This window comes from Trachypithecus francoisi, unplaced genomic scaffold (genome assembly GCF_009764315.1).
Source record: "Trachypithecus francoisi isolate TF-2019V2 unplaced genomic scaffold, Tfra_2.0 Lachesis_group0, whole genome shotgun sequence".
Lineage (NCBI taxonomy): Eukaryota > Metazoa > Chordata > Mammalia > Primates > Cercopithecidae > Trachypithecus > Trachypithecus francoisi.
In genome coordinates, this window is record NW_022681453.1 from 38,469,813 (window position 1) to 38,493,911 (window position 24,099).

Genomic DNA, 24,099 nt, shown 5'->3' on the forward strand with positions numbered 1-24,099 from the left:
AGACCTTGCTTGTAGAAGACGTATTTACTTATTCAACAAATATCTACTGAGTACCTACTAAGTGCCAAGCACTATTCTCAGCATTGAGACATAAGATATGTAATTTGTCATTGCTGACTCACTTCTTGTGAATCCAAGAACTCCGTAAATAGTAGTCATTTATTATTAACAATCCTTACTGAGATAAAAACCTGCTTTTTATAGTTTACAGAGAAGTAGCTTTTCTTTTATAAGTGTAACTGCAACTAAATAGTTCAACATGATATCATAGCTTACTTGTGGTACGGCAGTACTGGGAAGAGGAGAGCGTGGTCCCTTTAAATGATACGGAAGTGGGGAAAGGAAGTGAGGGTTAGAGGAAAGCGGGTCCCTGGCTAGGGCTCCACCCCCATGGATCTAGGTGAGGACAGGAACTCCTGCTTTTCTGCCCAAATGTTGCATTTTCCGAGCCCACCCTTTCCAGCCATGCCCCCATCCTGGGCCTATAAAAACCGCCCTGCCACGCCCTAGCGGGCAGACACCCACTAGACGTCGTGAGGAACGCATCCGCGGAGAAGACACAGGTGGCTGGTCATCGAGAGCCCGATGGGGGAAGAGCACGCGGACAGGCATCGGCAGGCCATTGACCAGCGGGACAAGGTGGAGTTTGGCTGGGGCAGTGGGAGGAGAGCTGGGGCTGCTGAGCTGCCTTACTCCAGGGGAAAACCATCTCCGTCTCACTCCCCCATCACCAGAGAGCTACTTCTACTCAATACAACTTTGCACTCATTCTCTAAGCCACTTGTGACCAATTTTTCTGGTACACCAAGCCAAGATATCCAGGGATACAGAAAGCCCTCTGTCCTTGCGATAAGGTAGAGGGTCCAACTGAGGTGATTAACACGAGCTGTCTATAGACGGCAAACTAAGAGAGCACCCAGTAACACACGCCCACTGGGACTTCAGGAACACACAAGTCCACTGGGGCTTAAGGAGCTGTAAACAGTCACCCCTAGACACTGCCGTGGGGTCGGAGCCCCACAGCCTGCCTGTCGGTATGCTCCTCTAGAGGTCTGAGCAGTGGGGCGCTGAAGAAATGAGCCACACTCCCATCATACGCCCTGTGAGGGGGACAAGAGAACCTGTCCCTTTTCACTTGTGATAAAGTTATTATTGTTGTAATTTTAACTTCTAGAACTATAATATAATGGTACAATGGTATATATTGACAATATTCCTCTTTCACCCACATTTTGTATCTGTTCAAGATTAAATGAAAAAGGATATTCTCAAAAAGCTAGCAAAACCAAAAGCAAGACGTTATGCCAAATATAAACATATTTCTGTTTAGCAAATAGCAGGAGTGTATAAAACATTCCATTTCTCGTTTCACATAACAGAATGTTCTATGCTTACTGTATTAGTTAACAAATTCAAGTCTGTTTATTTTGTTTGAAATTCCACTTCATCCATAAATTACAGCATTACACAATAACACCAGAAGGACAATATCACCATTGTTTGCTTTTACAATCATCTCAGCCCACAAAATGCTTCCCATTGTCAGCTTGCTGTCATCAAGCTATTGTTGTTTTCCTCTTTCTGGGGTCTTGTATTAATATCATTCAAATTATTTAGACACTCAACAGTGTTTTTGCTATCAGTGCAAACCTCTAAAGAGCTGGAGCCCCAGCGTGATGACCAAATAACCCTTGACTATTTATCTTTCCATAAGTCATTATTTCCCGAGGCCCTGGAGAAGCTGTGTTGCCATGTGTGCACTGCAGAGACAGGGAGCTTCTCCTGCTGGAGCTGGTTTGTTCCATTGGACAATGAGCACTTTTCTGCTTGGCTCTCTGTATGGGTGCATACACAATGAGGCGGTTTAGGGAAGAGAGATGATGTGGTGGGTCATTGATAACAACAATCCCCAAACTTCTTAAAGAATTTTTGAGGCACCTAAAAATGTGTTGTCTTTATGAATTATCCTTAACCCTTTTTAATTGCATAAAAACTTCAGGCACTTGAAAAACATTAAAAGATGAAAAGTAAGTCTCTCTCTAGTGCAATACATAGTGTTAGTCATTGGAAATACAGAAAGGAATGGGCCCTGAGGACCTAATGGGAGATACAATGTTAAGGTTGTTTCTAGTGTTTGTTGTTGTTGTTATTGTTGTTTTAAGAATATGTTCTACATGTAATATGTATTCTCTCCCATTTTTTAAAAACACAAATGGTGATTTACTATGCATACACTTTTTGTTTTTGCATTATTCTTTTAACAGTGTGTAGAGGATGCATTTTCTACTGTAAAGGGTTCTTTCCCCCATAAATAGCACTCTGATTTTATTTTGGGAGAATCACGACTTTCTAATTTTGCATACTCCTTGTGGGATTGTAAAGCAGGTACCCTGTCCTCAGGTAGCCAATGGTTAGGTATGCAACCCAGCTTATTTCTCCTTAGACCAAATCTCAGCCAGATCCAGAGATACTCAGGATCAGAACAATATTTGAAAGGCATTGCCAGAATTCAGACAAGATGATGGAGCAATACCTGATGCCCAGTGGTCTAGGGTAACTGTTTCCTGTTCTGCTCTCCAGGCTCCTGTCCATTCTGTGGATCAACTCATATTGCCTCAGTTCATTTTGTTTTGCTTACATAAGCCAGAATTAACTTCTGTTGCTTGTAAACAAAGAGAGTTAACCAAAGACATACAATATATCAGAGTATAGAGACCTACTTTACTCTTGGTCAATGCCTGCATGAGTCTTCTATATATGGATGTATCACAGTTTATTTAACCAGGCCTTTGTAAGTGGACATTTAAGTCTAGTGTTCTGTAAATAAAAGTTCAGAATATACTTCTCTATACAGTATGTATTCTTGCATAGCCACCTTTGCACAGATATGTGAATGTGTTCTGGGGAAATACATTTGTAGAAATGGAACTGCTGGGTCAAAGAATTAGTAGATTTTTAGTAACATCAAACAGCGTTGAAGGCCCCCATATGAGAATAACGACTACTGATAGAAGACATAACTAATTAAAAAATTAATGACAGCTTATTCATAATAACTTCTTATCGTCACTGAGTGAAAAGGTAATTCTCGGTGAATTTACGAAGTGACTAATATTAAATTTAGAAAACTCAGAGAATATATAAAAACACAAAGAAAAGCCAACCATCAAGTCACTTATAATTCTCTCACCAACAGTGGTAGAATTACATTTAGTCATCATCATTATTCTTATATCCAGTTTTATAGTTATTTTTGAAGAGGATTATTATCCACTATCAACTCTGTCATAGCTGGAAGTAGAGGCTACTAACATGTATTTCTTAAACTCCAAGTACTGTGTATGGATTTTCTACTTAACTTTTTGTTTTTGATTACTAATTTAGTTGCTACAGGTCAGAGAACATACTCTATATGGTTCCAACCTCTTGAAATTTGTTAGGAGTTACTTCATGGCCTGTTATCAACTGTGGCTACATTTTACATGTGCCTGTGAAGAATGTGCATTATCTAGTTTGGGACAGTATTCTATGTACTTGCTTTGAATTGGGTTTGCTAGTTGTATCCTTCAAATCTTTTACATCTATACTGATTTTGTTCAGTTGGCCTGACAGTAGCAGAGAAATCGATGTTAAAATACTCTACTATGATTGTGGATTTACCTACTTCATGTTATAACTGTGTTAATTTTTGATTCATGTATTTTGAGGTTATGTTGTTAGGTGCATACAAATTTAGAATTGCTACATTTTCCTAGTGAGTAAATATTTGTTATTTATTTGCCCCTGTTTACTCCAGTAGTACTTTTGACTGAAAATATATTTTGTTTTATTTCACAGTTTCCATTTTGTTACTTTATATTGCATATATTTTTCCTCTTTTAAAAAATATTTTGCCTTCAACCATTATATTTATGCCTTTTAAACAGTATAGAGTGTTTTGTTTTGTTTTGTTTTTAAGTCCAGTTGGATAGTCTTTGTCATTTATATGGAGCATTTAGTACATTTATAGTTAATGTAATTATTGATATATTAGAGTGTCTCCTATCTATCTAGCCTATCCTCTCTTCTTTTTCTTTTCTATGTTTTTGGATAAATTATATTAAAGAGTTTTTATTATCTCCGTTTTGCTCTAGGAGTTTGAAAGTTTTACTTATATTATTTTGGTATTTACATGGCTATTAAATCTATCTTTGACATATCAAAGTCTAATATTAGGACTTTTAACTTTATTATGAACATTAGTGATAGCCACTTTAATGCTATTTATTCCCTACTGATTGATATGACATTGTGTATTTTAATTTTATATATTACAGAAGCCAGTAAGACATTAGTATTATTGTTTCGTACATTCAGTATTCATTTTGAGACATCACATATTTACCATTTTTTTTTGGCTCTTTACTCTTTTTTTTTATCTCTGTTCTTCATCTGGGATAATCTTCCTTCTGCTTAAAGAATACTTTTTAGTGGTAGGGGCGGAGCAAGATGGCCGAATAGTAACAGCTCCAGTCTCCAACTCCCAGCGCGAGTAACACAGAAGACCGGTGATTTCTGCATTTTCAACTGAGGTACTGGGGTCATCTCTCTAGGGAGTGCCGGACAATCGGTGCTGGTCAGCTGCTGCAGCCTGACCAGCGTGAGCTGAAGCAGGGCGAGGCATCGCCTCACCTGGAAGCGCAAGGGGGAAGGAAATCCGTTTCCTAGCCAGGGGAACTGAGACACATAACACCTGGAAAATCGGTAACTCCCACCCCAATACTGCGCTTTAAGGAAACAGGCACACCAGGAGAATTATACCACACACCTGGCCGGGAGGGTCCCACGCCCACGGAGCCTCCCTCACTGCTAACACAGCCGTCTGCGGCGATCTATCCGCAAGGCAGCAGCGAGGCTGGGGGAGGGGCGCCCGCCATTGCTGAGGCTTAAGTAGGTAAACAAAGCCGCTGGGAAGCTCGAACTGGGTGGAGCTCACAGCAGCTCAAGGAAACCTGCCTGTCTCTGTAGACTCCACCTCTGGGGACAGCCACAGCTGAGGTCCAATAGGGAAAGCAGCGGGGGCGGTGCAGAGGCGAACAACTCTGTCTGACAGCTTTGGGGAGAGCCGTGGATCTCCCAACGCGGAGGTTGAGATCGAGAACGGACAGACTGCCTGCTCAGGTGGGTCCCTGACCCCTGAGTAGCCTAGCTGGGAGACATCCCCCACTAGGGGCAGTCTGACACCCCACACCTCACAGGGTGGAGTCATCCTGAGAGGAAACTTCCAAAGGAAGAATCAGACAGGTACACTCGCTGCTCAGCAATATTCTATCTTGGCAACCTCTGCTGCTGATACCCAGGCAAACAGGGTCTGGAGTGGACCTCAAGCAATCTCCAACAGACCAACAGACAGTCCTTCTGACTGTCAGACGGAAAACTATCAAACAGGAAGGACACCTATACCAAAACCCCATCAGTACGTCACCATCATCAAAGACCAGAGACAGATAAAACCACAAAGATGGGGAAAAAGCAGGGCAGAAAAGCTGGAAATTCAAAAAATAAGAGCGCATCTCCCCCTGCAAAGGAGCGCAGCCCATCGCCAGCAACGGATCAAAGCTGGTCAGAGAATGACTTTGACGAGATGAGAGAAGAAGGCTTCAGTCCATCAAACTTCTCAGAGCTAAAGGAGGAATTACGTACCCAGCGCAAAGAAACTAAAAATCTTGAAAAAAAAGTGGAAGAATTGACAGCTAGACTAATTAATGCAGAGAAGATCAAACGAAATGACAGAGATGAAAACCATGACACGAGAAATACGTGACAAATGCACAAGCTTCAGTAACCGACTCGATCAACTGGAAGAAAGAGTATCAGCGATTGAGGATCAAATGAATGAAATGAAGCGAGAAGAGAAACCAAAAGAAAAAAGAAGAAAAAGAAATGAACAAAGCCTGCAAGAAGTATGGGATTATGTAAAAAGACCAAATCTACGTCTGATTGGGGTGCCTGAAAGTGAGGGGGAAAATGGAACCAAGTTGGAAAACACTCTTCAGGATATCATCCAGGAGAACTTCCCCAACCTAGTAGGGCAGGCCAACATTCAAATTCAGGAAATACAGAGAACGCCACAAAGATACTCCTCCAGAAGAGCAACTCCAAGACACATAATTGCCAGATTCACCAAAGTTGAAATGAAGGAAAAAATCTTAAGGGCAGCCAGAGAGAAAGGTCGGGTACCCACAAAGGGAAGCCCATCAGACTAACAGCAGATCTCTCGGCAGAAACTCTACAAGCCAGAAGAGAGTGGGGGCCAATATTCAACGTTCTTAAAGAAAAGAATTTTCAACCCAGAATTTCATATCCAGCCAAACTAAGTTTCATCAGTGAAGGAGAAATAAAATCCTTTACAGATAAGCAAATGCTTAGAGATTTTGTCACCACCAGGCCTGCCTTACAAGAGACCCTGAAGGAAGCCCTAAACATGGAAAGGAACAACTGGTACCAGCCATTGCAAAAACATGCCAAAATGTAAAGACCATCGAGGCTAGGAAGAAACTGCATCAACTAACGAGCAAAATAACCAGTTAATATCATAATGACAGGATCAAGTTCACACATAACAATATTAACCTTAAATGTCAATGGACTAAATGCTCCAATTAAAAGACACAGACTGGCAAACTGGATCAAGAGTCAAGACCCATCAGTCTGCTGTATTCAGGAGACCCATCTCACATGCAGAGACATACATAGGCTCAAAAAAAGGATGGAGAGAAGATCTACCAGCAAATGGAGAACAAAAAAAAGCAGGGGTTGCAATCCTAGTCTCTGATAAAACAGACTTTAAACCATCAAAGATCAAAAGAGACAAAGAAGGCCATTACATAATGGTAAAGGGATCAATTCAACAGGAAGAGCTAACTATCCTAAATATATATGCACCCAATACAGGAGCACCCAGATTCATAAAGCAAGTCCTTAGAGACCTACAAAGAGACTTAGACTCCCATACAATAATAATGGGAGATTTCAACACTCCACTGTCAACATTAGACAGATCAACGAGACAGAAAGTTAACAAGGATCCAGGAATTGAACTCATCTCTGCACCAAGCGGACCTAATAGACATCTATAGAACTCTCCACCCCAAATCAACAGAATATACATTCTTCTCAGCACCACATCGCACTTATTCAAAATTGACCACATAATTGGAAGTAAAGCACTCCTCAGCAAATGTACAAGAACAGAAATTATAACAAACTGTCTCTCAGACCACAGTGCAATCAAACTAGAACTCAGGACTAAGAAACTCAATCAAAACGCTCAACTACATGGAAACTGAACAACCTGCTCCTGAATGACTACTGGGTACATAACGAAATGAAAGCAGAAATAAAGATGTTCTTTGAAACCAATGAGAACAAAGATACAACATACCAGAATCTCTGGGACACATTTAAAGCAGTGTGTAGAGGGAAATTTATAGCACTAAATGCCCACAAGAGAAAGCAGGAAAGATCTAAAATTGACACTTTAACATCACAATTAAAAGAACTAGAGAGGCAAGAGCAAACACATTCAAAAGCTAGCAGAAGGCAAGAAATAACTAAGATCAGAGCAGAACTGAAGGAGATAGAGTCACAAAAAACCCTCCAAAAAATCCATGAATCCAGGAGTTGGTTTTTTGAAAAGATCAACAAAATTGACAGACCGCTAGCAAGACTAATAAAGAAGAAAAGAGAGAGGAATCAAATAGACGCAATAAAAATGATAAAGGGGATATCACCACTGACCCCACAGAAATACAAACAACCATCAGAGAATACTATAAATGCCTCTACGCAAATCAACTAGAAAATCTAGAAGAAATGGATAATTTCCTGGACACTTACACTCTCCCAAGACAACCAGGAAGAAGTTGAATCCCTGAATAGACCAATAACAGGCTCTGAAATTGAGGCAACAATTAATAGCCTACCCACCAAAAAAAGTCCAGGACCAGATGGATTCACAGCTGAATTCTACCAGAGGTACAAGGAGGAGCTGGTACCATTCCTTCTGAAACTATTCCAATCAATAGAAAAAGAGGGAATCCTCCCTAACTCATTTTATGAGGCCAACATCATCCTGATACCAAAGCCTGGCAGAGACACAACAAAAAAAGAGAATTTTAGACCAATATCCCTGATGAACATCGATGCAAAAATTCTCAATAAAATACTGGCAAACCGGATTCAGCAGCACATCAAAAAGCTTATCCACCATGATCAAGTGGGCTTCATCCCTGGGATGCAAGGCTGGTTCAACATTCGCAAATCAATAAACGTAATCCAGCATATAAACAGAACCAAAGACAAGAACACATGATTATCTCAATAGATGCAGAAAAGGCTTTTGACAAAATTCAACAGCCCTTTATGCTAAAAACGCTCAATAAATTCGGTATTGATGGAACGTACCTCAAAATAATAAGAGCTATTTATGACAAACCCACAGCTAATATCATACTGAATGGGCAAAAACTGGAAAAATTCCCTTTGAAAACTGGCACAAGACAGGGATGCCCTCTCTCACCACTCCTATTCAACATAGTGTTGGAAGTTCTGGCTAGGGCAATCAGGCAAGAGAAAGAAATCAGGGTATCCAGTTAGGAAAAGAAGAAGTCAAATTGTCCCTGTTTGCAGATGACATGATTGTATATTTAGAAAAACCCATCGTCTCAGCCCAAAATCTCCTTAAGCTGATAAGCAACTTCAGCAAAGTCTCAGGATACAAAATTAATGTGCAAAAATCACAAGCATTCTTATACACCAGTAACAGACAAGCAGAGAGCCAAATCAGGAATGAACTTCCATTCACAATTGCTTCAAAGAGAATAAAATACCTAGGAATCCAGCTTACAAGGGATGTAAAGGACCTCTTCAAGGAGAACTACAAACCACTGCTCAGTGAAATCAAAGAGGACACAAACAAATGGAAGAACATACCATGCTCATGGATAGGAAGAATCAATATCGTGAAAATGGCCATACTGCCAAGGTGATTTTAGATTCAATGCCATCCCCATCAAGCTACCAATGAGTTTCTTCACAGAATTGGAAAAAACTGCTTTAAAGTTCATATGGAACCAAAAAAGAGCCCGCATTGCCAAGACAATCCTAGGTCAAAAGGACAAAGCTGGAGCGTCACGCTACCTGACTTCAAACTATACTACAAGGCTACAGTAACCAAAACAGCATGGTACTGGTACCACAACAGAGAAATAGACCAATGGAACAGAACAGAGTCCTCAGAAATAATACCACACATCTACAGCCATCTGATCTTTGACAAACCTGAAAAAACAAGAAATGGGGAAAGGATTCCCTATTTAATAAATGGTGCTGGGAAAATTGGCTAGCCACAAGTAGAAAGCTGAAACTGGATCCTTTCCTTACCCCTTATACGAAAATTAATTCAAGATGGATTAGAGACTAAATGTTAGACCTAATACCATAAAAACCCTAGAAGAAAATCTAGGTAGTACCATTCAGGACATAGGCATGGGCAAGGACTTCATGTCTAAAACACCAAAAGCAACGGCAGCAAAAGCCAAAATTGACAAATGGGATCTCATTAAACTAAAGAGCTTTTGCACAGCAAAAGAAACTACCATCAGAGTGAACAGGCAACCTACAGAATGGGAGAAAATTTTTGCAACCTACTCATCTGACAAAGGGCTAATATCCAGAATCTACAAAGAACTCAAACAAATATACAAGAAAAAAACAAACAACCCCATCAAAAAGTGGGGAAAGGATATGAACAGACATTTCTCAAAAGAAGACATCCATACAGCCAACAGACACATGAAAAAATGCTCGTCATCACTCGCCATCAGAGAATGCAAATCAAAACCACAATGAGATACCATCTCACACCAGTTAGAATGGCAATCATTAAGAAGTCAGGAAACAATAGATGTTGGAGAGGATGTGGAGAAATAGGAACACTTTTACACTGTGGTGGGATTGTAAACTAGTTCAACCATTATGGAAAACAGTATGGCGATTCCTCAAGGATCTAGAACTAGATGTACCATATGACCCAGCCATCCCACTACTGGGTATATACCCAAAGGATTATAAATTACTCTACTACAAAGACACATGCACACGTATGTTTATTGCGGCACTATTCACAATAGCAAAGACTTGGAATCAACCCAAATGTCCATCTGTGACAGACTGGATTAAGAAAATGTGGCACATATACACCATGGAATACTATGCAGCCATCAAAAAGGATGAGTTTGCGTCCTTTGTAGGGACATGGATGCAGCTGGAACCATCATTCTTAGCAAACTATCACAAGAAGAGAAACCAAACACCGCATGTTCTCACTCATAGGTGGGAACTGAACAATGAGATCACTTGGACTCGGGAGGGGAACATCACACACTGGGGCCTATCATGGGGAGGGGGGAGGAGGGAGGGATTGCATGGGGAGTTATACATGATATAACGTATGCACATGTACCCTAGAACTTAAAGTATAATAAAAATAAATAAATAAAAAAAAAATAAAAAATAAAAAAATAAAAAATAAAAAATAAAAAATAAAAAAAAAAAAAAAAAAAAAAAAAAAAGAATAACTTTTTAATATATTTTTTAGTAAGTATCTGGTGACAAATTATTTCAGTCTTTTAGAATGAAAATGTCTTTATTTTGGCTTCATTGGGAATTAATTTTTTTAATTTGCAAGTTTGACAGGTGATAATGGTATTATACTGCTTTAATTTGCATATATTTTATATATTTACTATTTTTTTTTCTTTCTTCTCTTGGGTACTTAATTTTTTACAAAGTTAAAAGCATCTTTTTCTCTGTTTCTTTTGTCTTTTTGCAGGAGAGAAGGAGAGGCTAAATTGTTTATATAACTGGGGTTAAAATACTATTATGATTTTGGTAACTTATCATGTGTTCATGCACACACACAGACATGAGACACCTGTCTAAGAGCTGCCTATGGCTAGTAAGTTAGCTCTTTATGTGGGCAAACATTTTGTTAACACCACCAAGACATGTGAAACATTCTGTACAGTTATTTTGATTTCTTGGGACAAACTTTTTATTTCTGATGAAGCCTATCAGTTCAGAAGGATGTCTTGGTACCATAAAAAGATATCAGAAAAATTACAAATTATATTCAATATGTACTTTATTATTCTGTAGGTACAATAATGAAAGAAAACCTGGGTGACAGTCAACTTATAGAGCTAAAAGGGATCCTAGAGACAACATAGCTACTAACACCTAGGATTTCTTACAGCTTAAAAGAGGTACAGATCAGTTCTATCTTCTAAGACTTCCAAAATGTTAGAAACAAAGAAATACCTAAACCAGCTTACAATATTTAGAACATTTTTTAAAGTTTGAAAATTTCAAATTAAAATTTAGTCAGCATACAAAATACAATGCAACATAATTACATTGGTCACAAGTTATAGTTTTTAAAAACAAATTATAACACCACATTACACAGGCAGTGAGTTCAGATAATGAGACACAAATTTAAAGTTTTGTGGAGAACGTTATCTATTCTCCATCCTTGAGTATCTTTCTCTGATTACATATAAAACAATACAGAAGGTTCATGTTTCAGCATCTACACCTAAGGCTGTAAAATCCTAGGCCAAATGACCCTCTTAGCTACTTTTATTCATTTGACTGATGACAAAATGGAAGCCCAGAGGGTGAACTGCTTTATCCAGCATTGTTTCACTGAGTGGCAGAGCCCGGGCTGGAGCCAGAACTCTGAATCCTAGACCAATGTTTTCTCATCTGTGTGCATTCTCTCTCTTTCCTACAATGTTTCAGTAAGAGGAGCTCTTTCTGTTGAAATTTCATTGAAGGGAAGAGGTAATCCTGGGCCAACAGAAATTCACTCCTTCAGTAAAATATTTTATTTTAAAAGTTACCTGAAAGTCTATGGTCATTCTCTTATCCCTCCTGCCCTTGTTTGAGTTATATATTGATGAATAACAGAGCACCCCAAAACTTAGTGGCTTAAAAAGATAATAATTTATTATTATTCACAGTACTTACATTAGGAATGCTGGTAGAGCTTATCTGGGCAGTTCTTCTGTTCCATATGGGGTGGGCCGGGCTGGGAGCTACAAGAAGATGCTACTTGCTTGTCCCACATTGCATCTCTGAACTTCACCATGTGTCCTTCTTTTTCCATGTGGTGTTTCATCATTTAGTATTCTGGCCCAAGCTTTTTTAGAGCGTGGCATCTGGCTTTCTACATTCAAAGTGGAAGCTCTTAAAGGCCTCTTGAAGACCTTGACCAGAACTGGCAGAGTGTCACCCCCACCATATTCCATCAGCCAAAGCAGGTCACAGGCAGAACTAGATTCAGAAAAAGGGGCAGAACATTTACCTCTTGGTGGCTGGAATGACATGCAGGTACAGGGTGGGAAGGAATGGAGGGAAGTCATCTTTGGATACTATTCACCACTCTCCCTTAGCACGTACTTGGTATTTCTTTTCTGAAGACCAGAACACATTGCTTCTTTCAAACTTGTTTTTATTTTAAAGCATAAATTAGAACATGAGTTGCACATATGCTTACCCACTTGGTCCTTTCCTTATTGACTAAAGATAGAACAGACTTGTTCTAAACAGGCTTCAGTTAATGCAAAGTATGTAGGCCACCCCTATAGAAACTTGCTTCATAATCAAGAATTCATGTAATGTTTTAGTTTTTCTTTTGCTTCAGCCCTCCTGCTATTAGCCAATAAAAGAATTATAGTTTTAATAACTAGTTGACACAGCTGATTTTATCGATTTTAATAAATAATCAAACATGCCTAAAAGCAAAAACATCAAACAAATGATTTAAATCCCTAAAACCTTGCCTGTGCTAATCATGAAACTCAGTTAAATGACTAAGATAAAAACAGATTAGTGTCATTAGGCAAAAAAAGAACATGCACCAATTACAGAATATAAGTCTTATCAGTTTGTGTAATGAAAACCTGAAATGCTAGATGAGCAGCTGTGCTCTCACACATTTGTGGAGTGTTTCAGACTCTTATTTTAAATGGTCATCCAAGGGAAACCAATAACCACAGCATAAGAAGGAGGAAGGGAACGTGCATTAAGGGCCTGCCCTTCCCTCATGGCGTTCTGTCCTTTTGTATTTTTCCTGAGCCTTATAAAGTTTGGCGAAGCTGGATACTAAGACTCACAGATGAAGTAAGTAGTCCAAGGACCTGCAGCTAATGACAGGTCGAAGTAGGATTTGTACCCAGGTCTTAGTGGTTAACCAAGTCCATGTGATTTCCACCACTCCTACTTCTCAAAAAGGAATACAACCATAGTTTATCAGGAACAGTGCTCCTTGGGTCAACCCTAAGACCTGTCCTGTTTATTGCCAAACCTTCGCCATAGCATGGAGGGGAAGATGGATGCTATTTTCACTGATGTCATTCTTGTGTCTTAGGGTTCCTGTTAAACCACCCCAACTCCCTGTTAATAACCTATTTGTAATTTCAGCATATTGTAATCTCTTTGCCGTAATTGTCTCCGGAGAGGTGTATGTGCCATTGTATTCGTTAGTTCTCATGCTGCTATAAAGAACTGGGTAATTCTTTACTGCTGCCCTAGACTGGGTAATTTGTAAAGGAAAGAAGTTTAATTGACTCACAGTTCTGCATTGCTGGGGAGGCCTCAGGAAACTTACAATCGTGGCAGAAGGCAAAGGAGAAGCAGGCATCTTCTTCGCAGGGCTTCAGGACGGAGTGAGTGCAAATACGGGAAATGCCAGTCGCTTATAAAACCATCAGATCTCGGGAGACTCACTCACTATCATGAGAACAGCATGGGGGAAACTGCCCCCATGATTCAGTTACCTTCACCTGGTTCCAACCTTGACACCTGGGGATTATAGGGATTACAATTCAAGGTGATAGCGAAACCACATCAGCCATATACCGCCCCGGTTTTTATACTTTGGGGTATTATTCAAGGGTTCTTCACCTTTTTATACCCTTTTATTTTTAATTACTATAGACACATAATAGTTCTACATATTTCTGAGGTACATGCTATCGTCTTTTTTTTTTTGTAAAGTTTATTGGGACACCATGACTTTCATTTATTTATGTATTGTCTATGGCTGCCTCTAAAGAAATAAAAAAAGCAAAAACAAAAAGTCTTCCACTTTCTTATGCAGAGTAATGCAGTTTTCCTTAGCTCTCCCTTAAAACTCCATTCCAGGTCTCCTTTGAATTCCAAAGATTTGGTCAAAGCTTTGAAAATACCTATTGTTAGGACAAATGATGTTCTTAAATGTAGGGCCCTTCTTCTCAGCCCTAATATGTGAATAAGGAGAGTTTGTTTTTTTTATTCATCTTTCAGAATGTATAATTTAAAGCCAACTTTGACCCATGACTACTTTCATTTAGTCCAAGATTTAAGAGAGTGAAGAGACTCCATAATTGTATGTGAGACTGAAATAAAGAGTTTACTGTTTTTTTTTTTTTTTTACTATGGAAGTGAAGACAATTGGTTAAGAAGTGTCTGAAAACTGTGGGTATTTCAGTTCCATTTCTCTGATATTGTAGCAAAGAAAACAAAGATTGGCAAAATTCTATAATGCCATTCAAACATAGCCTGGGAGGGAATCCAAGAACACAGGCTCTAAAACAAATAAATCACTTGCTATTATGAAGTATGGAAAGCACGGTGATCTCAGACCTAAAGAAGGAAATAATCACTGCTCATACTGTGTTTGAAAACACAAGTATTAAAGAGAGAACTGTGTAAACTTACTCTGGAAGTTTCAGATGCAGCAAATACCCAGAGATGAATGCATCTGACAATCAGAAATGGCAATGCTGTGAGTTAAAGGTGATAATGACCTTTAGGCCAGAAGAAAAAGGGATAATGGTGTGAATGGTCTCAACCCCTTTCTCTAGCTCCCTCTTGGACTCAGCAGGAGAGCCTTCTGGTTCCAATCCATGATCCGGAGCTGGAGGAGAGAGATGTGACTCAAAACTGAAATCATGAAGCTTGAAGTTATTTTCAAGCAGTAGTGTCTGTTGGGCCCTGGGGAAGGTATATGGGAATCAAAATAATGGCTCCTCAAAGATGTCCGCATCTTAATCCTTGGAACCTCTGAGTATATTACCTTTACAAGGGAAAGGGGACTTTGTAGATGTGATTAAGAATCTTGAGATGGGAAGTGTTTTTTTTTTGTTTTTTTTGTTTTTGTTTTTTGGATTATCCAGGTGGACTCAATGTCATTACAAGGGTCCTTATGCGGGAAAGAGGAAGCCACAAGGGTCAGAGTCAAAGGAAGACTTGAAGATACTACACTGCAGACTTTAAAGATGAAGGAAGGGGCGAAAGCCAAGAATGCAAGAAGCCTCTAGAAGCTAGAGAAGGCAAGGAAACAGATTTTCCCCTAAAGCCTCCAGAAGGAACACAGCCTTGCTGACCCACTGCAATGTCTGACATCTAGATGTGTAAGGTAATACATTTTTGTTTTTCTAAGGCACTAAATTTGTGGTAATTTGTTACATCAGCCATAGAAAACTAATATAACTACGTGCCCCTTTTTATTCTGCTACCAAGAAGGGTCTTTGACATGACCCAGTGAAATCAGAAGACATGAATTGGGCCAGACTGTAGACGGTGCAACTTTGAGTGTGATGTAGACAATGGTGAGGCTTTGCTGTGGCAAAGTTTTCTGTTTCTTACCTTTGGTTGTCAATGGGAAGTTCTCGTACATAGATAGGATGGTATAAGGGTCTTGGGGCCTCTTCTACTTTACAAGGAGGCACTGTTCTTCCTTTTTATCTACCCTAAAAGGCTAAGGAAAGAAGAAAACTATGATCAATAATCTACTATCAAGTTTGTAGACTCCGGAGCAAGATCATCTAGTTTTGAAACATACTTGCTGTGTCATTTTAAGCAAAGTTAATTTTGGTTTTCCCATTTTTGAGAAAAGGATAAAATTAACTACCTGTTCCATTATTTAGGTAAAACACTTGAGCAGTTTCTGGCATATAATAAATGTGATCATGATAATGATGATGTTGATGATAATGATGATTTTAGGTTCCTAATTTGTATAGGTTTTGACTCTGCCTTTGTTATTTTTAGGTTTGTAGTCTTGCATAATTTTTTAAAGTCTGAATGAGTTTCTTTTTTTAAAAAATTATAAACTAGAAGCAATAATAGTAGCCTCCTCAAAGGTTGTTATGAGGAGTAAAATCATACATTTAAAGCATTTGGCACATAGTAAGTGCTCAGTAACAGTCAGTCATGTTGCTTTATGAATTGTAGTCAGTGGAGCTCCAGGCAAAGGAGGCCAGTACGTGAGCCTCCCTAGGATGTAATTCTTCTTCATCTTCTTTCATTCAGCTTCTTCTTCTCTTTCCTTCAGGATAGTAAGACTGAAAGTCTCAGAAAGGCACTGTTAACATTCTTATTCCACAACGATGCAACTCAAAACTGGGGTCCTCAGCAGTGAGCGAGGGGCGAGAGAAGACACTGTATAAACATGGCACATCCTTCTGGAAAGTCAACTTTACTCAAAGGTAAATAATTTAACATGTTTTTCTTTTTAAAACACACATGGATGTATTATGAAGGAGAATGCAAATTTTGCATGAATTTTTAAGAATAGGAGTGGATTATTCAGCTACTTTCTTATTGCAGCTTTAGAAACCCAGCTCAAACTAGCTGAAACAGAAAAGACACTACTGCGCCTGTAAGTTGAAACTTTGGAGGGATATATTTCAGAGTTGTGGCTAGATCCAAGGGCTCTCTCGAAAACCCTCTGTGAAAAAAAAAAAAATGCTTCCTCAAGTCCAGAAACCAGAAGCTCAGGAAATTCTTGCTTGGTTCCTCTTATTAGAGGCAGAGATGGGTCAAAGACCTGCAGGGTAGAGTTTGAACACTGTCATCAGGACTCTACTTTGCCATCTTCCAAGTCTGTTCTCCTCAGTATTGGTTTCATTTACAAGAAGGCCATCTCTGCCCTTATGGCAATGATGGTCTTTACTCCAGGCTTAAGACCCTTACTATCTACTATTTCCAAAGCGGAGAGAGAACTTCCCACACCTAGTGACCTGTGACACAGGATTTTATCCTGAGGACAGAGGGAATTCAATTGGCTAACATAATCTGCCTTCCAATGGTGTAAGAATGTCTGGACTCTTTCCTTCACCAACCCCCAAGACATGGAGGCATCTAAAAGATAAATAAAACTTGCTGACTGACTGAAGGAGGAAGAGGGGATTTCAGGCAAAATCAACCCTGTTCACTAGGAGGAGACTTCAGAGAAGTTGTCTGCTTCTGGAGAGCATAGTCCCCGATTCCTCAAGACATACATTTATTGTTTTATTCAATGTATTTGCCTGCAGTCAAAACAAAACCATTACCGTTAGCCAAGTTCACATGTTTCAACCAAATCCATATGTATCGGATCTGTTCTGTAGGTTATGGGTGAGCATGAACATATAAAAGAGGCACTTGCCTGTACCTGTCCACTCCATGGAGTTTGAAAAGGGGCCACTTATGGAGAATGTCTTTAGGGACAGAACCAATCACTCTGTCTTTCCTTCAACTCTCAAAGTAACTTCTGGCTTTAATCCTCAAGTGTCTACATGGGAGTTTAAGAAAAATGTTTTTCATAGAATTCAGGTGTTTGATATTGCATGAGTTATCCATCTTTGTATATATCTCAAGACTTGTGGTGTTAGTTAAAGATTCAGAGTTCTGTGTCCTGAACAAGCTTCATACCAGTATTACTAAGGATGATTATGGGATTTTAAAATTCTTTACTTAAATAGATTTTATGACTTTAGGTTACCAAGTCAACAAAAGTTAAGACAAAATGAGTAAATTTGGATGTAAAACCATCTTGGGGGTGGGTGCGGTGGCTCACGCCTGTAATCCCAGCACTTTGGGGGGCCGAGGCGGGCAGATCACGAGGTCAGGAGATTGAGACCATCCTGGCTAACATGGTGAAAGCCCATCTTTACTAAAAATACGAGAAATTAGCCGGGTGTGGTGGCGGGCGCCTGTAGTCCCAGCTACTTGGGAGGTTGAGGCAGGAGAATGGTGTGAACCCGGGAGGCGGAGCTTGCAGTGAGCCAAGATCATGCCACTGCACCCTAGCCTGGGTGACAGAGCGAGACTCTGTCTCAAAACAAAAACAAAAACAAAAAAAAAAATCTTGGGACTTTCCTCAGCATTTTGGGGAAATGTTCTGTGATTTAAAAAAAAGTACTGGATGGCCAGGAGTGCTGTTCTTAGGAATTATTATTCCATATTAACACATTCAAGGCTCTGAGAAGTCTTGCAGTAAGGAACTCCATTTGGCTTTGTTTGACAGCCTTTCTCACACTTATTGGCAGCTCGGATAACAACTGTTAAAATTTGGTGTAATGTGAGTTCTCTGAATACTCTCTGTGAAGAAATGCTTCTTCAAGTCCAGAACCCAGAAGCTCAGGAAATTCTTGCTTGGCTCTATTTTCATAGGCAGAAATGATCCAAAGGCCATAAAGGTAGAGTTAAAAATGCACTTGCGCATCACAGCCAGAGAAATGATGGTGTTCCTGCAGCATATGAGGGACTGGGCTGAGCACCAGTTGCAAATATGTGATTAGCCAAATCCCCAGGTGAATCTTGCAGAAAAGAATACTAAATATGGATCTAAAAGTCATGTTTATTCCCTTTTATTCTTTCCTTTAACCCTCTCTATCTCCTCAATTATTTTTCCACAATCAAGAGCTAAGAGATTAAAACATGAAGCAAAAATTCAACAGGAACGTGGGTCTTCAGCCACCCTAGACAAAAGAGGACAATTTTTGACCTCTCCTAGGAAATGACCAAAGGAGCTGAAATTATCCAAATGCTCTGGATTTGCACTGATTTTCTTCTATTAGTCTGCCCACCAATATGGAGACTGTGGCATCTGTGGTAGTGGCAGATGAGTCAATAGAGCCAGGCCTGGCTGCAGGCAAACTTGTCAAAGAGGTGGTGGTGTTGATTAGAGTCTTCTGCTCCCTGTACAGCATGGAACGGCAGAGCCTGCAAACTTCTCATCCTCCATGGCTTTCATCCACACACTTCTCTTCGCCTTCTAATCATCTGATTGAGCCCACTTGGATCTTATTCCTTTCCCATTAGCTAATGAGAATAGTAACAATAATAATTAATAATGATAATAGCAGTAGCAACTACTGTTGATTGAGTGCCTTTTACAATTCAGGCGTGATGCAAAGTAAGCCCTTTATGGACATCATTCCATGTCGTCTTCCCCACAACTGTAGGAAACGTGCATCCTTATATAAACGTACCTTGTTATTTACCAATGAAGGAAGGAGATTTAAGAATGTTTAAGCAAGTTCTTAGTGCCAGAGAATGAGAAAATGGCAGAACCAAGTTCTGAAAGTGTTGGTAATGGTGAATGAAATGAAATATTAGTATTCTAGCAGAGGCCCTCTGGAGATTATGATGCCATAGCTTCAAGAAGGGAGTTAAACGTTGGAATTTTATTTTCCATGGAAAGTGACTTTAGAGCATTTCCTCTTTTCACCACATTGACTGTTCATGGAAAACATTCCCTCTGTGTGTGTACATTCAGGGTGGGGAGGTGGGAAGAGAAGGGAGGATGTGAGACGTGAGAAAACCTTTTCAGTAAGAGGCTACCAAAACACATTTCCTGTCATAATTAGTGTAATGAGTTCTCGTTTTCAGTTAGAATATATTTTTTCATATTAGATTTTCTTTTATTTCAGTTTGATATGTTTACTTTTCAAGAAAGAAGCCAGCATATGGCCTCTGTTTCAGCCTTGTTAACCTTTTGCTGTTTTTATAACTGTTTACCTATTTTTAGACATTTTAGTCAATGAAAATGATGAAGTTCATCCACTTATAAAATAAAACATCTGTGGCAAAATGAGGAAGTGGCAAAATGCTAAAAGAGCAGTCAAGAAAAACATAGCTTGTTTAAATAATGCCAAATGTATTTCTACTAGGCCTGATTATATTTAGTTTTTTCACTTTTCAAAACCTCTCTTTGGTCTTCTGTAATTGTCTTTAAGGATCCAAATCATTTTCAGTGCAACGGCTCAAAGAATTTCTCAGATTGTGGTAATATTAACAGGGAAAAACAACCATCATCATTATAAATTTTATTATTTTGGGATTGTTTTCAAGCCACCAGAGTAATTGGACTGTAGCCTGCTTCAATTAATAAGGTTTTTAAATGCATTTGTACAAATCTGTTTTTTTGGAAGTAAAAATCTTGACTTAAAAAACCTTGCTTGCAGCTGAGACTTATTGCTATGCACAGATAAAACCTGGGGGCCATTTCTTTTTCAATAATTATTTTCAAAGAAACCTATGAAATCTTCATCAACATTTTTAAGAAGTAGTTCTTATCAAGGGGAAGAAAGACTTTGAGATCTAAACCTGCTTAGGCACCAGAACGGAGGTGGTGGGTGACAGAGTTTCACATCACCTGCTGAGTGTTAGTAGTGCTTGCTGGAAGGCAACATCTTAACGAGAAGGGCCTTTTGCTTTTTTTTACCAATTTAAATATTTTGTTCCTCCAATAATCTGTTGTCCTTGAGTTGGGGCTAGAATATACAGGGATTTCTACAAACCAATTCTCCACGGTAATTCAGGGGATTCAAATGACAACATGATATTCCCCCAACGAGCCCCCCAAATGTACATAATTTGATTTCATCAAGAAATTGTATTGTGATACTGCCAGTAGAGAAGAGAGACAACTGTCTCTCATGTTTTTTTGGTTCTTTTGCTCTTTCAGTTGGGAACATTTATGGAACTAATTTTATTTCGTATTGCAAAATCTGTGTAGCACTCTGACTTGTATCATGAATTCCAAAGGCAATTCTAATTGACTAGATGAAATAAAGTCCCTTTGGACTTAGCATCTTATCATTTCACCATGTCTTTTTGGGTTGTTTCTCAAGAATACCATTAAATAATTCACTGATTCTGACCAAGTTTGGTGCACAGCTAAAGGGCCTAAGCCATTCTAAAAGATTCAAGTTCCATTTGGTTTGACTTTCTGATTTTGAAACAAAATATTAGCTGACACCATTTGCAAGTGGAATAGCTCTGCCATGTAAAAATTGTTTTTGTTATCATTTTATTCTGGGGATGAAGGAAAGATTGAATGGATACATTTCTTGTGAAGAAAAAGTTGGGTTGGAATTCCATGTAATTGCCTTGAATTAAGATAATGGTTAGAAGAATTGGGTCCAAATTTCCTATTAATACAGCATTCCACTAGACACTAAAACATCGCTATGACTAGAATTGCAAAATCTCAACTCATCTCATAATCTCTGCTTTGAAGTTGGCTTCTTAAAATTCATTTTAGTGAAAAGTGCAAATAATTTTCCAGTCTCTAAGACTAGGAATCTTATGTTTCTTTATTTCCTTGTATTCTTTCTTTTATTTAAAATATATTTCCTTTATTTCCTGTAGTCATGAATTTCTTATTGTGTAGCTATTACTCATGCCACTGTTCAAAATTAACATCTGGGAGGCAGTGTTCACAGTAAGTAAAAATGTGAATCCTCACTCTGCTGTAACTTCTCCTCGTACTTCTCCTTGACTCAGTTAACTGTCAGTGGCTCCCATTCGTCCACTATCAGAAATTTAGCTGCATCTGCTTGTTGTTTGAAGCAAGGTATCATCTCTATTTCCAGCTCTTGCTATGTCCATTTCTTTTGTCATGTGTATGTATTCCAATAAAACTTTATTTACAAAAATAGGCCTGGGTCAAATTTGGACTGCAAGCCATAGTTTGCCAACCTGTTATTGAGTCTTACAACCTACACCATGTCCATTTCTGTCTCTGTCCTTCTGTTCATATTGAGCCTTCCTCCCAGAGTGCCCACAGTTTTTCCTTCTGCCTGTCTCCAGCTGACCTTTGTATTCAGGTTTGGTGCAGCTCTTCCTTCCTATCTTTTTCCTAACCATTGTACTCAAACTGGTCTATCCCTAATTTCACATCTGCCTCAATCAGTAACAGATCTATGCAATTCCACCTGGGATTGCACTCTCATTATTCTGTCTGTCTTATTTCCTCAGTTAGATTGGCAGTTCTTTGACCCAAAGAACAATGTCTCACATTTCTTTTATATTTCTACAATAAGTAGCACAAGTCTAGACATATAGTGGAAATGGAACCATCGCATGCTTTTCACTGATATACGATGATAAAAGCATGATAGTTTCCTATGATTTTTCATTATTTATCTTCTCTGTTTTTATAAATCCACTTCTTGTAGTTGTCACAAATTAAATATTAGGCAGACATATAACTTCTGATTGGAATAGAAACTAGTAGATGATATTAGACCAGCAGTACCTCAAAAATAATTATAAAATTAGAGGTATTTGTCAACAACTCATCATATACCACCAAATGAAATGCAGGATTTGAGAAAATAAGCTGTTTGCCCAAAGACACGGAGCTAGTAAGCAGCAAAGCCTCTGATGCCAGGAGACCCCTTCCAACCACCATGCTTTGCTGCCTCTCAGCCTAATTTTGCTTCCCCCAATCTGTGGTTCTGCACAAGGTCCTTGAAGGATTCATACGTGGAAGAGGCAAAGGAAAGCATTCGAATTTTAAACCTCAACGTAGAAGACTGTCATTTAGGCTGGTTCCAAGAAAGACTTTTTGCTTTGTTTTCCAGAGATGAGAATCTAAACCAAATAATCTGTTTCCTCCTACCTTGTGCAGATCTTGGGTCTTAACATTGGTAGTAAAAACGAAAGGTGCAGAGGAAAAGGAGTGAGAGAGGCAGAAAACTCATTTGTTTGATTCCTTGGGGCTGTTTAGTCAATTGTGAGAAGAGGTGGAAGATGACCTAAGACTGCTGAGGTCATGAGCTTGCCCCATTCTTGCTGAAAGGGGAGAATAAGGGACGGGAAGAGGCCTTGAGCTTCCCATAGACAACACCATTGTCTGAGATCTACATAGGTACAAAGAGCATGTTATTTTATGATAAAATCTGTGAACTCCAGAATGTTTGCCAGTTGGCGGATGTGATAAAGTCTGAGGCATATTGTCACTTAAAAGAATCTAGAGAAAAAGGCATTTTGGAATAAATACCATAGTTTTATGTTAATGCTGAGTCTCCAGTTGTTTTATGTTTTTATATTTTTATTTTTTTTGAGATGGAGTTTCATTCTTCTCACCTAGGCTGGAGTGCAGAGGCGCAATCTTGGCTCACTGCAACTTCTCCCTTCCAGGTTCAAGCGATTCTTCTGCCTCAGCTTCCTGAGTAGCTGGGATTACAAGTGCCTGCTACCACACCCAGATAATTTTTATATTTAGTAGAGAAGGGGTTTCACCATGCTGACCAGGCTGGTCTTGAACTCTTGACCTCAGGTGATCCACCCGCCTCGGCCTCCCAAAATGCTGGGATTACAGGTGTGAGCCACTGTGCCTAGCCTGTTTTATGTTTAAGTAGCTAACAACCACCTTAAACCATAACTCCTATTTCCAGAAAGAAGTCAGAAAATAGGAAACAGAAAGATGAAGACCCTTGAACAAAATGGGAGTTTGGGGCACCAACTCCCATGCAGTCGACAATCTGAGTGTAACTTTTGACTCACTACAAACTTAACTACAATAACCTACTGCTGGCCAGAACCCTGACTGAGAACATACAGTCTGTTAATACATATTTTGTATGTTATATGTATTATATACCATATTCTTACAACAAAGTAAGCTAGAGAAAAGAAAATGTTATTAAGAAAATTGTAAGGAAAATATATTTGCTATTTGTTAAGTGGAAGTGAATCATGATATGGTCTTCATTCTCACCATCTTCATATTGAGTAGGCCGAGGAGGAGGAGAAAGAGAAGGGGTTGGTCTTGTTGTGGCAGAGATGGAAGAAAATCAGCCTATAATTGACCCATGCATTTCAAACCTGTGTTGTTCAAGGGTAATGGAAATGACAAATGGTGAAATTTTCATAATTTATAAAAGTAAAAAAAGAGAAAATAATTTTGGAAAATCATTTAATGACACAATGATATGTTTCTTACTTATTTTA

At 39.1% G+C, this 24,099-nt stretch overlaps 1 long non-coding RNA gene across 1 annotated transcript; it reads left to right on the top strand.

Moving 5' to 3' along the window:
* Positions 1-413: 413 nt before the first annotated feature.
* LOC117076450 lies at positions 414-16,571 on the top strand. The gene is made up of 3 exons (XR_004434370.1): positions 414-639; positions 15,286-15,505; positions 16,424-16,571. It is a non-coding gene; the product is annotated as an uncharacterized LOC117076450 (long non-coding RNA).
* Positions 16,572-24,099: the final 7,528 nt, after the last annotated feature.